The sequence below is a fragment of the Ricinus communis genome, chromosome 2 (genome assembly GCF_019578655.1).
Source record: "Ricinus communis isolate WT05 ecotype wild-type chromosome 2, ASM1957865v1, whole genome shotgun sequence".
In the NCBI taxonomy this organism is placed as follows: domain Eukaryota; kingdom Viridiplantae; phylum Streptophyta; class Magnoliopsida; order Malpighiales; family Euphorbiaceae; genus Ricinus; species Ricinus communis.
The window spans coordinates 18,531,927-18,547,414 of record NC_063257.1 but is presented as its reverse complement, the minus strand read 5'-3'; the positions used below and the strand labels follow the sequence as shown (position 1 = coordinate 18,547,414).

The 15,488-nt window shown below is 36.8% G+C and overlaps 1 non-coding gene across 1 annotated transcript; it reads left to right on the top strand.

Moving 5' to 3' along the window:
* The first annotated feature begins 14,561 nt into the window (after positions 1-14,561).
* On the top strand, positions 14,562-14,668 carry LOC125369395. Its single transcript, XR_007214951.1, has one exon. It is a non-coding gene; the product is annotated as a small nucleolar RNA R71 (small nucleolar RNA).
* Positions 14,669-15,488: the final 820 nt, after the last annotated feature.

Genomic DNA, 15,488 nt, shown 5'->3' with positions numbered 1-15,488 from the left:
CCCGTGTGTGGCGTTCCCCTCGCGTCAATGGCGTAACCGGCTCCTCGACTGAGCTTCATTGGTGGTGTTAGTGATGCAAATGGTGGCGAGTTGGAAGTTTGTGGTGGAGAAAGTAGGGTAGCTGGATCTTGGGCATTTTCGTGATTCCGTTGAACTTTGGCCGATCGGAGGCATATCAGGACTCCCCTCGCCTCAAGCTTTCCAATGGCACCAATTTCTGCGGTGATCGGTCTCCATTTGAAAATCGGCTTGACTTGATTGTCCGTAAATTTCTCCAGATCATCGGAGTGGATCAAAGATGGTGCTGAAATCATCATCCGACCGCGTTGTTTGGTCCGTGGTAGCGGCGTTCGGTTGTCGATCAAACTCCGGCGGGCACGGAGGTAAGTCGTGCGTGATTAAGCGTCGATAATTCTCTATTTCGTAGATTTTAGAGTTTGTTGAGAAAAATTGTGATTAATCATTGTGTTGAGCATTAGAAAAATTATGTGAGGTTTGTTTTGTCGAAATAATAAATTGTCAAACCGTTTGCTAATCATCGTGATTTGTGATGTGTGGCGGTCGGAAAAAATAATGTAGTTTTGGTGGCCCGACTCCCATTAAATAAATTGTTGAAATATTTGAAAGTGTTTTCAGATCTGGACCCGTTATGGGGTGTGGCGTCCGTGTTTGGGGATGTTCCGAATTTTCGTGAAATTTCTGAGTGAAATTCTTGAGACAATTAATTCAGGTGCTTTAAGTTATTTATTAAATGTTTTACTTTTTCTGATTTAATTGTTCTTATGATTAGATAAATTCGTCAGTTTGGTTCGCTCACCCAAGACATCTGAGCAGAGCTGAAGTCGTCAGGCCAGCGAGTTAAAGTCATATATATGTTTACATGTGTCATGCTGAGATTTTTACATAATAGTTCTATGATATGCCATTTGTGTAGCTTTCTACAATCTAAGGCAGGTTGAACCTATCGATGCGGACTAGGACTAACGGGGATATCAAGGTCATTCTCGGTATGGGTGATCCTAGTACTACTAACAAAATCAATGAAGTTGCTATTCTATGATTAAATGTAAGCAAGTGATTAACTAAGTGCGAGACAGACTGAAAGGATTTCGTGAAACAATTAAAGGAAAAAGCAAACCCAAGGGACCTAAGCTAGTTGAATTTTAGTGAAGATAGAGATTATATTGATTACCAATTGCGATTACCCGTGGATGAATTTTAACAGAATTTGGTTTCCTCTCTAGGATAACTGAATTCCTAAACCTAAAACCTAAAGTTGGAATCTCTTCCTAACGATCGATTATTAAATTAGCATTAAGCTTTAATTCGCCTCTATTAAGCTTTGTTAATTCTTAATTCAGCTAGTCAATTACCCTTATCTCCAAGTGATCATTAACCAGTTCTTGCTATTCAAATTTCTAATTACTAAATGAACTTCTCAATTACATAAAGCAATCTAAACACCACAACTCACAACGTCTAATGAATAATGTGATTTCTTATTAATAATGAAAGCAAGAAGAGACAAGCATTGATAATCAAAGTCTCATAAACATTAGAAGCAATCCAACAACAGAGGAACCCCAATGGGTTTAACAAATTTAATTACTCATACTAGTAAGCAACACAAAGTAAAGAACAAATTTAGAAAAGTAAATTGAAAGCATGTACACCCTTCTTCTTTAAGTTGGATGAAAAACCCTAAATTCCCAATTCTAAATGATGAACCCTAAATTGCCTCTTGAATGCCTCCAAATCTACTCTTGGTCTTAAATTTGGTGTTAAAACCAATGTAATTCTTCCTTCAATAGATGAAATAGTCTCTAAAGTCGAGCACTAAGTCCTGGAAAAAGATGGCTTATGCATGTATGTGTAAAATCAAGTCAAAAGATCGAACCTAGCTTAATAAATCGCATTTGCCTATATAAATGTCTCAGCACGGCTGTGGTCAAGCCCGTCTTGATCAGCAAAGTGGAGTCCGGGGCCTTGTTGGACCTCCGGAATCCTCGCAAATTAGTTCTTCTTCCTGGCCGTGCTCTCGTCAGTGCTGAGCCACCATGGGCGTGGTGGAGGCCGTGGTGGCCTAAAATACCGTGCCAAAATGGCACTCTTGAGGTTCAGGTATTGATGGTTGAGCGCGGCGAGTCCAGTCATGCTCAACCTTGGAAAGCTAGTCCTTGCTCAATTTTATGGGTTCCGGTTCGAATTGTGTGTATTTCCCGATTACTAATAATGTCTATCGATAGTCACCTGAAACATGAAAGGAACCAAAACATAGGTGATTCCGGCATAAAAACAAGATAACTATGCACAAAAATATAAGTAATTGGACATATAAACATGTATAAAATGATGCATCATTTTGATTAAATGATTTAATATTTTAATTATTTATTTAATTACTATTCATATGTGTATCATTTTCTACATCAATGCTATTATGAAAGTATGTTGACTCGGGATGAGGACGGTAGAACATGCCACTGATGGGTTCCATCGGAGGACCGCATCTTGCGCATCGGTATGAATCGAGACAGATAGTAAAGATAAATTTAAAAGGTAAATTAGGACTTGTCCCGGTCGAGTTTAACTCTGGGCTGAGTAGAGTGAGTTTGCCGAAAGGTCCTCGGTCGAGCATTGCTCTCTGCTACGGTGCTGGCTTTGTTGGAAATTTAAGTGACCTGACTGACCGATTTAAGGACCTTGGTCGGGCTTCGCTCTCTGGCGCCAGTTCTGTTGGAACGAGAGAGCCGAAGGCTAAAACTATTTAGTAATAAGTGGTTAGGTTCTACTAAGGTACTCCGTCCCGTAGTATGTAAAATTCATTTTATAAGAAGCATGGCATTACACATGTTTTTGCATGACTTAATATTTTATTTTAAATTAAACAAATGTGTTATTGAAGTGTTTGTATTTATTTCTGGATATATGATTTTAACTTACTCTCGAGATAACAGCCCCAATTTAACTCGCTTTTCAGTGCGGGTAGTTTTTCCGCCAGCTCTTTCATCAGTGTCGATTCCTTCATCTCTAGGGGTTTAAAGTAACCGATTTTTTGGTATGTTTGACTTTTAAAATTCTAAAACCTCCGTAGTACAATTTTTAGATTTATCATTTTGTAAATTTATGTAAATTTAGGTCTTGCCTAATTATGTCATGGCAAAATCGAATTTAATATATAGTACCTAATGATTTAAGATTAATTGTGGAAAGGGGCTAATGGATGAGTGTGGGTTACATTTTGTTTGAGTTAGTGAATAGTCGCTTACTACAGGATTTGGTGGCTCACGCCTACCCATTCCTAGTGCGGTCACGGGCCCACAGATTGGGTTGTTTTCTCATATTCATAAATATACCCATCTTACGGGTGGTTTTCTTATATTAACAAATACACCCCTTTTATGGGATTGTTCTATCAATACTCATAAATATACCCTCTTACGTGGTTGTTTTCTCATACTCACAAATATACCCTTATTACAGGTAGTCTTCCTCATATTCACAAATATACACCTTTTACGGGGTTGATATTTCATATTTACAAATGTGCCCCTTTTACGGTGTTGTTTCTTCACACTCACAAATATACCATACTTACGGGTTATTCTCTTATATTGTTAAATGTACTCTCTTACAGGATTGTTTTCTCATATTAAAAATATACCCCTTTTATGGGTGGTGTTCTTATACTCACAAATATACCCTCTTACGGGTTGTTTTTTTATATTGACAAATACACCCCTTTTACGAGGTTCTTCAATCATACTCACAAATATACCCTCTCTTACGAGGTTATTTTCTAATATCACAAAATACCCTTCTTAGAGGGTTGATTTCTCATATTAACAAATACCCTTTTACGATGTTGTTTCCTCTTACTCACAAATATATCTCACTTACCGGTGGTTTTCTTCTATTGACAAATATACCCTCTTACGGAGTTATTTTCTCATATTAAAAGATATCTCCCTATTACGGATTATTTTCTCATTATTAAAAGTATACCCCGATATAAGGTTGTTTTTTCATATTCAAAACTATACCTCTTACGTGGTTATTTTCTTAAATTAAAAAACATACCCCTCTTATGGGTTATTTTCTTAAATTAAAAAACATACCCCCGTTTACGGGTTGTTTTCTCAAATTCACAAATATATCCCTCTTATAGGTTGTTTTCTCATATTAAAAATATACTTCTTATGGGTTGTGTTCTCATATTCATAAATATACCCTCTTACAGAGTTGATTTCATATTCATAAGTATATCCCATTTTTACTTACAAATATACCCAACTTTACGGGTTGTTTTCTTATATTGTCAAATATACCCCTCTTTACGGGTTGTTTTCTCATGTTAAAAATATAGTCCTTCTATGGGGTTGTTTTCTCATATTCGTAAATATACCTCTTAGGGATTGCTTTCTTATATTTCATAAATATACGCCACAGGGTTATTTTCTTATATTGAAAAACATACCCCCTACATTTAGGTTGTTTTTTCATATTCACAAATATATCCCTCTTACGGGGTTGTTATCTCATATTAAAAAGTATACCCCTTTTACACTATTATTTTTTCATACTCATAAATATACCCATCTTATGGGGTTATTTTCTCATATTTATAAATATATCCCTCTTAGGGATTCTTTTCCGATATTGACAAATATATAGCTCTTACGGGTTATTTTCTTATATTGACAAATATACCGCTCTTCCAGGGTTATTTTCTTATATTGATAAATACACCCCTTTTCTGGGGTTGTTCTATCATACTCACAAATATATCCCTCTTGAGTTATTTTCTAATATTCACAAATATATCCCTCTTACGGGTTGATATCTCATATTCATAAATATACCCTTTCTACTGTGTTGTCTCCTCATACTCACAAATATACCCCACTTACGGGTTGTTTTCTTATATTGACAAATATACACCTTTATAGGGTTGTTTTCTCATAGTAAAAATATACTCCTATAATGGGGTTATTTTCTCATACTCAAAAGTATACCCTCATACGGGTTGTTTTCTCATATTAAAAGTACACCCTCCTACGGGGTTGTTTTTGATACTCATAAATATACCCTTGTCAAAGACCTATTTTCCGATCTATACCGAGGGAAAATAAAAATCCTATGATGAATCTTACCGCTCTCTCGAGTCTCGAGAGGTGAAGGACAATTGCATCCGAGGCTAGGGTCGAGGTTAATCCAGCTAGAGTTATTGTTTTGAAATCAATTTGGACCTGAATTGTCAAAAAAAAAATTAAGTTTGAGGGTCAAAAGAATAGTTTTACAAGTTTAGGGACCTAATTATATGTTTTTCATAAACTTTTCCATCTGTAGAGCCAATCAAATGCTGTACGTAGAGTGAGTCGGCTGTACATTGAGCTGATTCGGGTTGTACATGATCTCTGATTGAGATCTTTGCAACTGACATTGTTTCTTATGACAATTTCATGTCCGTATACAAATTCTAGAAGGTTTCCTTAATGATAATCATCCTTTCAATCGATAATTATTTTAATTTAAAAATAAAATGAGATATTTATCTATATATTCCTAAAATGTATCGCTTTCTCTAGGATTTCCTTTGAAATCCTACCTTTATAAATAGAAAGAGGTGTTTAGGGGAATCAAGAACTAAAAATTGGCAAGAAGTGAGATCGACGCCTTGAGAGACACCTGAGAAAAAATATAGAGAAAATTGAGAGGAAAAGAAAGAAAAGTACTGTCATTCTTAATGTTTCTTTGCCTTCAAGTTTCAAGTCTCTTTGCAAGAGTTTGAGGACGTGGTTTCCGACGAAATTCCAAGTGGGTTACCACCCATTCATGGAATTGAGCACCAAATTGACTTTGTACCCGGTTCTACCATACCCAATAGGCCGCATATAGAGCAAATCCCGAGAAACCAAAGAACCACAATGCCAAGTGGAAGAACTTCTTAATAAAGGTTATGTTAGGAAAGTTTAACTCCATGTGCTATTCCCTGCTATAGCTTGTCCTTAAGAAAGATGGTTCTTCACAGATGTGTGTGGATTGCCGCAATTAACAAAATAACTATTAAATATCGTCATCCTATACCTAGGTTAGATGATATGCTTGATGAGTTGCATGGGGCTGTTGTGTTCACTAAGATTGATCTAAAAGTGGTTATCATCAAATTAGAATGAAAGAGGGTGATGAATGGAAAACAATATTCAAAACTGAATTTGGTTTATATGAGTGGTTAGTCATGCCGCTTTGGTTTAACTAATGCACCTAGTACATTCATGAGATTAATGAATCATGTTTTGGCGTGTTTATATAGGCAGATTTATGGTTGTCTATTTTGATGATATACTTATTTATAGCAGGTCTTATGATGAACATGTAAAGCATGTGCTTAGTTCTTGAAACTTTACGCAAAGAAGTTCTGTTTGCTAACCTCAAGAAGTGCAATTTTGCACAAATAAACTTGTTTTTCTTGGTTTTGTTGTTAGTGCAAAAGGAATTGAGGTTGATGAAGAAAAGGTGAAGGCAATCAAAGAGTGGCCGATTTCCACAAATGCAAGTGAAGTTCAAAGTTTTCATGGACTAGCAAGCTTCTATAGCGCTTTTGTGAAAGATTTCAGTACCATTGCCGCACTACCGAATGAATTAGTGAAGAAAGATGTGAAGTTTAATTGGGGAGGCGACAACAATCGGCTGCTTGACTTGCTCAAACAAAAACTTACTTCTCTTATTCTATCTCTTCCTAATTTTGATAAAACTTTTGAGATTGATTGTGATGCTTCCCGTATAGGTATTGGAGCTGTTCTAATGCAAGATGGAAAGGCAATAGCCTATTTTAGCAAAAATTGAATGGAGCAAGCCTCAAGTATCCAACTTATGACAAGGAACTCTATGCACTTGTTAGAGCTTTAGAAGTATGGCAACATTACTTGCCGCCCAAAGAGTTTTTGATCCACACCGATCATGAATCCTTGAAATACTTAAAGGGTCAAAACAAGCTGAATAGAAGACATGCTAAATGGAGTGAGTTTATTGAAGCATTTCCTTATGTCATCAAGTATAAGCAAGGTAAAGATAACATAGTGGTCGATGCTTTATCTAGAAGGTATGCTTTAAATGTTGTTTTAGATGCCAAATTACTAGGTTTTGAACAAATTAAAGACTTATATCATGATGATAGTAATTTCGCCAAGTGTATAAGGCATGTGAACAAGGTGCGCTTTGATAAGTATTATAGGCATGATGGTTTTCTTTTCTTTGAAAAATGTTTATGCATTCCTTCTTGTTCTATGCGTGATCTACTTGTGAAAGAAGCACATGAGGGTGGTTTGATGGGACACTTTGGTGTTCAAAAGACTTTAGATGTATTGCATGATCACTTTTATTGGCCTTGCATGAAATAGGATGTTATGCGATTTTGTGCAAATTGTATTGTGTGCAAACATGCTAAGTCTAAGCTTCAACCACATGGTTTGTATATGCCTCCCTATACTTAGTTTACCTTGGGTTGATATTTCTATGGATTTTGTACTTGGATTACCTAGAACTAGGCATGGGCATGATAGCATATTTGTTGTTGTTGATAGGTTTTCAAAGATGGCACATTTTATAGCTTGTAAGAAAACTAATGATGCGCAACATATTGCTGATCTATTCTTTAGAGAGGTAGTGCGCTTACATGGTATGCCACGCACCATAGTTAGTGATAGGGATGCTAAGTTTTGAGCTACTTTTGGAAGACTTTATGGGGTAAGTTTGGTACACGCTTATTATTTTCAATAACTTGTCACCCACAAACCGATGGTCAAACTGAAGTAGTAAATAGAACACTATCACAACTACTACGCACCATGGTAAAACGCAACATTAAGAGTTGAGAAGATTGCTTGCCGCATGTAGAATTTGCTTGTAATAGAACCATGCATTCTTCAACTAAATTCTGCCCTTTGAGATTGTCTATGGGTTTGTACCTTTGAGTCCTTTAGATTCGATTGCTTTACCTTTAAAGGAACAAACTAACCTTGATGGCAAGAAAAAGGCCGAATATGTGCTTAAATTGCATGAACAGTTCGAATTAATCTAGAGCGCAAGAATGAAGCAAATGCTAAACACGCCAACAAGGGAAGAAAAGAGGTGATCTTTGAACCCGGAGATTGGGTGTGGATATACATGCTAAAGAAACATTTCCAAACCAAAGAAAAAGCAAGTTGATACCAAAGGAGATGGACCTTTTCAAGTGTTGGAACGCATCAACAATAATGCTTACAAGATTGACTTGCCCGGTGAGTATGGAATTAGTGCTACATTTAATGTTGCTGATTTATCTCCATATTCTTTTGATGAAGGTCTTGATTCGAGGAGTAGAATCCTTTCGAGGAGGAGGGATGATGAAATCAAGGCTGATCCTTCACCACCAAGCAAGCCACGAATGGATCCATTGAATTATAAGGGTCCAATCACACGAGCTAGAAGCAAGAGATTCAAGGCTGCCTTGTGTTCTTTCATGGTCCACGTGATAGACAAGATGCATTCAAGAAGCAAGGTTAGCGAGTTGGACTTAGAAGATCAAGATTCAACTTTGATTAATTGTATTTCATTCATGAATTAAAAGCCCAACATGAAGACATGAAGATCATATCTTATTTATGTTGAATTCAAGCCCAAACGTGAAAGCCCAAATCCAAGGTTAAATATTCAAAGTCAAAATCTAAATCAAAATAGGAGTCTTCTTTTAACAAGTCCAAGTCAAAATAGGAGTTTTCTTTTCTTTTACTTCAAGTTTTATTTATTTAGGAATCTTGGCCACATATCCTAGTCATTCTAGGATTAGGATTATTATGTTTTAAACTCTATAAATAGAGCTATGTAATTCAAATATATATATCTTTGATTGAATAGAAAACCTTATTTTTGCTTAAAGAGTTTCTTTGAGTGTTCTTGAGATTAAAGCTTATTGTTTAGGTTTTGATTTCACTTCTACCTTAATTTAATTCTATTAACTTGTTAGTTTCTAGGATTAATTAACTTCATCTCATTATAGCTATTGATCTTATTTCTTTATAAATAAAGGTGATAGTTCGCAAATAACTTTTGGCAAACCTTATAAGTATTGATCTTGGCGTGTAATCTTCTCTTCCATAGAAGGTTTACATCACATACCCTATTATGGGGTTATTTTCTCATACTAAAATATACCCTCTTACGGATTGTTTTCTCATATTAAAAATATACCCTATTATGGGGTTGTTTTTTTATACTGCAAATCTACCCTCTTACTTAGAGATTTTTTCTAATATTGACAAATATATACTCCTCTTATGGGGTTGTTTTCCGATATGAAAAAATATACCTCTATTACATAGTTTTCTCATACTCATTAATATACCCCTCTTACGGGGCTATTTTCTCATATTCACAAATATACCCTCTCACGAGGTTGATTTCTCATATTCATAAATATACCCCTTTTACGGTGTTGTTTCCTCATACTCACAAATCCACCCTACTTATGGGATTGTTTACGATATTGACAAAGATATCCCTCCTATGAGGTTGTTTTCTTATATTAAAAATATATTCCTAGTATGGGGCTATTTTCCCGATACACTGACAAATATATCCCTCCCACGGGGTTGTTTTCTCATATTTACAAATATACCCTTATTGCGGGTTGTTTTCTTATATTGAAAGAGATAATTTATTACGGGTTGTTCAATCATACTCACAAATACACCCCTCTTACGAGGTCATTTTCTAATAATGATAAATATACCCTCTCACGAGGTTTTCTCCTCATATTAAAAATATACCCCTATTACGGGGTTATTTTCTCATATTCACAAATATACCCTTTTACGGACTGATTTCTCGTGATTCATAAATATATCTCTTGTACAGCCTTGTTTACTCATACTCACAAATATACACGACTTACGGGGTTATTTTCTTATATTGACAAATATAACCCCCTCATTACGGGGTTACTTCATATTCATAAATATACTCCTTTTACGTGCTGTTTTCTCATATTCACAAATATACCCCTCTTACACGGTTATTTTCTTATATTAATAAATATAACCCTCTTACAGGGTTGTTTTCCGAAATTAAAAAATATATGCCTATAATGGGGTTATTTTCTCAAATTCACAAATATACCCTTTTACGGGATAGTTTTCTCATATTGACAAATAGACCATTTTTATTGGGGTTCTTTTCTCATATTAAAAGATATACCACTTTTACGGTGTTTATTTCCTCAAACTCACAAATATACCCCACTTACGGGTTATTTTCTTATATTGATAAATATACCCCTTTTACATAGTTGTTTTCTCATATTAAAAAAGAAGATTATGCCTTCGCCATATGAAATATTGAAATATAAATATTAAGTAATAATAGCATTACAGTTTGATATCCTTGATAGCACACATGTTTGCATACTTGATTTTGAGTTATTTTAGAGTAATTTATGTGTTTTTGTAATAGAATCACCTTGTTTTATTTTCCTTTGTGTCTCAGGTATTTTTCTAAGTACATCATCAAAGTAAGAAGGAAATCGGACCAAAATTGGGAAGAAACGGATGAATTTGGCGCGTTAGACTGGTCAACACGCCTTGCCCACCTTTGTCTTTGAGGAGAATGATCGGGTCGAGGGCGTGCTGAAATGCCTTACCTATGGTGAAAAGAAGCAATTTGCAACATGGTCTCTAGGAGTGACACGGTCTAGGAGCATGTCTGTGCTGAGGAGCACGGCCCAAATCCAAGCCGTGCTGAAGAAGGCCAAATGTACACTTTTAGATCAACACAACATGGATCCAGATTGTGACCAGCACGGCCCAAATCCGTGCGCTGTTGAATCCCCAAACCTAAGTTAAAAGAAAAGAAAAAGAAAGAGAAGGGGTTGATGCGAGAAGAGAACTTTTGGAGTATTCAAGACAGACCTTGAGACCTAACTTCTAGACGATCAAGAAGAGGAAAACGAAGACGAATTCCACTTCAACATCATCAAGATAGCTGCTATTGAGGATTGGATCAAAGATTCAAAGGAAAGAAGGAAGACATATTGAGTTGTAGAGTTTGGATACAGAGTTATTCAAGAGGGGATAGCGTCTCACCATTTGAGAAAATGGTGTTCATGTTCTTTTCAATTCTTGTCTATTTTGTATTCAATTCCTGTTTTAGTTTAATCATGAACACGTGTAACTAATTTTATCAAACCCATTTGAGGGCGATCTTTAGCCATGCTAGGCTTGTTTTGTGCTTAAATAATTGGATTGTTGAATTAAGATTGTAGTTTTCATTCAAGTATAATAAAATTTATTGTTTCTCCTTCATCGTTGAATCAATTGTAGAACTCATTTGTAATTGAGAAATTCAATTGAGTTTGGACAACTACTTTTATGATTGAGTGATTTGCATCTTAGAAATAAGTGTAATAACTTACTAGAATAAGAACTAGACATTCTTATTAGCAGTAATTTAGAGATTAATGCTATTCTAAAATCAATTGTTAGGAAGAGATTCCAAGTTTAAATCTTTAGGATTAGGAATTGGTTAACTCGAGAGAGAGGCTAATTCATTTAAGAAATTATCAAACGATCGCAATTCTTCATCAATCAATTCATAATTTATTATTTGTGTCGGATAACTAAAGTGATTCCCAATTGGGTGAACTCATCTTATAATCCTTTTTAACTTTCATTCTCTTTGTCAAAATTTAGCTTTCAATTTCATTCTTAATCAATTGTAGTTAATAATCTTCACCACCTTTTGATCGGTTAGATAATAAGAATAGCGTAGTAGCATTAGTTTCTCAGCTCCCATGGTATACGACATTGATACTTGCCATAGTTAGATTACATTCGATATGTGTACTTCCCTGTAGATTGCTAGTCGTGTATAACACGCATCACATTTTACATAGTTGTTTACTCATACTCATAAATATACCCCTCTTATAGGTTGTTTTCTCATAATCACAAATATACCCCTCTTACGGGGTTGATTTCTTATATTGATAAATATACCCTTTTACGGTGTTGTTTTCTCATACTGACAAATATACTGCACTTACGGGGTTATTTTCTTATATTGAGAAATATACCTCTCTTACGGGTTGTTCTCTTATATTAAAAATTTACTCCTATTATGGAGTTATTTTTCATTCTCACAAATATACCTCTCTTATGAGGTTGTTTTCTCATATTCACAAATATACCTATCTTACGGGGGTTGTTTTCTCATATTTCCCAAATATACCCCACTTATAGGGTTGATTTCTCGTATTCATAAATATACCTCTTTAACGGTGTTATTTAATCATAATCATATATATAGCGAACTTACGGGGTTGTTTTCTTATATTGACAAATATCACCCTATTATGGGGTTATTTTCTCATAATTAAAATGTACATCTCTTACGGGGTTGTTTTCTTATATTCACAAAGATACTCCCTTACGAGGTTGTTTTCTCATGCTTACAAATGTAACTCTTTACGAGGTTATTCTCTAATATTGATAAATACACCCCTCTTACGGGGTTGTTTTCTCATACTATAAAGTATACCTCTGTTACGGGGTTGTTTTCTAATATTCATAAATAGACCCCTCTTACAGAGTTGATTTCTTATATTCATAAATATACCCCTTCTATGGCGCTGTTTCCTCATACTCAAAATATAGCCGACTTACGAGGTTGTTCTCTTATATTGACAAATATACTCTTTTTACAAGGTTGTTTTCTCATATTAAAGAATATACCCTCTTACGGGTTGTCTTCTAGTATTAAGAAATATACCCCTTTCTATGGGTTATTTTTGATGCTCACAAATATACCCTCTTACAGGGTTGTTTCCTTATATTGACAAATAGACCCCTTTTACAGGGTTGTTCTATCATTCTAAAAATATACCCTCCTACGGGTTTGTTTTCTAATATTGACAAATATACTCCTCTTACTAGGTTGTTCTCCGATATAAAAAAATGTATGCCTTCTACAATCGTTGTTTTCTCATACTCATAAATATACCCTCTTATGAGGTTGTTTTATCATATTCACAAATATACCCCCCCATCCAGGGTTGATTTCCTCACATTCATAAATATATCTCTTTTACAACGTTGTTTTCTTATACTAAAAATATAGCCCACTTATGGGGTTATTTTCATATATTGACAAAAATAACCCTCTTATGGGGTTGTTTTCCGATATTAAAAAAATATTCCCCTATTTATGGGGCTATGCAAACATACCCCTCTAACGGGTTATTTTCTCATATTCACAAATATACCGCTCTTACGGGGTTGTTTTCTCATATTTATAAATATACCCCTCTTACGGGTTTTCAAAAATTTATGCATGACACGAGCATAACCGATATATGACTTTAACTCACAGCTTTGGCAACCTCCTTGCTCCGGCCTCCTAAGGCTCGGTTGGAGATAGTCGAACAGACGGATTATCCAATCACGGAAAACAATTTATTAATAACGCTGAATCAATTGACCATTAACTCTAGGTCTAGATTCCTAGGATTGACTGTCTAAGAATCTAGACTCAGGTAAATTCGACCGAAAATTCGGCAGAACCTCCCCTACAACACGGACATTTACCCCCCATAAAACGGGTATAGGACCTGCTAGAAAACACTTCAATTATTCAACAATTTATACAATGGGAGTCGGGTCCCCAAGACTTCACTATTTTCCCGACTCCGCCACACAGCACAAATCACGACTATAGCAGGCAGTCCGACAAACAAATATTTTGACTCACAATATTTTCTAATACTCAACACAATTTAATAAACATATAATATACCAAAGAATTCTAAAATCAACAGGCCAAAGAAAAATTACCGAGACGCTTAATTGCTTGGTCGACTCGCCTCTAGCTGCCAGAGTCTAATCGAGGATCCGAACACACCATCGGATTCGAAACGACGCGCTGATGATGATCCCTTCTTTCGATTTTTCGATCTGACCCCTGATCATCCGGAGAGATTTACGGACGATCTCGACCGTCGATTAACAAACAGAGTCCGATCGCTACGAAACCGGTGCCATTGCGAAGCTTGAGTTGAGGAGAGTCCGGATACATCCTCCGATCATCCATAACTCGCCGGAGCTCACCGATAAAGCCCAAAACACCGGCTGCCCCAACTTTCTCTTCCACCGCGAACTAATCGCTCTCGGCCACCATTGGCGCTACCGCCAAAAGAAAGCTCTCGCCAAGGGGAGTCGATCGCCACCAGAATCAGCCGATAAGGCCACCGGAAACGGACAAAAAAGCATCCGGAAGCCGCTGCCTGGTGCCGCCGCTTGCTGTCGCTGGTGCTGCCGCCACGCTCGCCAGCGCAAGCTGCTCCGCCAGCCAGCCCTGTCTTCCTGGTCGGCTCCTAAAGGATTACCACTGATAGTTGTTCATGGCCATTTCCTCTATCAAGTTCTCGAGCCCGCCGGCGTCTTCTCGCTTAGCGCCCCACCGCAGCATCCACCATCTGCCTTGTTGGAAGGTTCAACCCGCTGTAGAAGGTCTGAACCTGCATCCACACTGGTAATCCGTGATGTGGGCAGCATCTCAAAAGATCTTTTAACCTCTCCCATGCATCGTACATGCTTTCATCATCAAACTGCACAAAAGAAGATATGTCATTTCTAAGTTTAGCAGTTTTAGCGGGAGTGGAAATGGCCATGAACAACTATCAGTGGCAATCCTCTAGGAGCCGACCAGGAAGACAGGGAGTGGTCAACCAAGTGGACTCTACAGCAGCCGTGGCAGCTCAGGTGGAGCTTCTAGCCAAGAAGATTGACCAACTCTAGATGCTGGTTCATGCAAATAACATTGGTCGCGAAGTTTTGTGGTGGCCCGCATTACAGTGCAAACTGTACTGCATGAGGTATGTTTGCTTCATCCTATACTATTTTTCCATCTAATTTTGCTGTGTCTTCTGATGTCGAGCAGGTTGATTATATGGGGAATGCCCCAAGGTAGCAGAATAACCCTTACAGCAATACATACAACCCTGGATGGCACAATCATCCCAACTTTAGTTGGAGGAACAATAATGCCCAAGGTCCGCCAGGTTTTCAAAGACTTCATCAACAGCCACAGCAACAACTAGGTGGGCCTGCACAAGCTCCTCCACCAGAAAAGAAGTCAAATTTAGAGGAGCTTATGATGAAGTTTGTGATGTCTACGGATACGAGATTCCAGCAGATTGATAGTGCACTTAGGAATCAGCAGGCCTTGATTCAGAACTTGGAGACTCAAATTGGCCAAATTTCTAAGATGCTTTCAGAAAGACCTTCAGGATCGCTTCCCAAAGACTACGTGAGTCAAACCCGGGAGCATTGCAAGGCTATCACCTTGCGATTAGGTAAAAAATTGACTGGTTCTTCGCCTTTAGCTGATAAGGATAATATAATTATGCAGGACGAGCTAGCTAAGGAAGGACCAGACCTTGAGGTGGTAGATAATGAGAG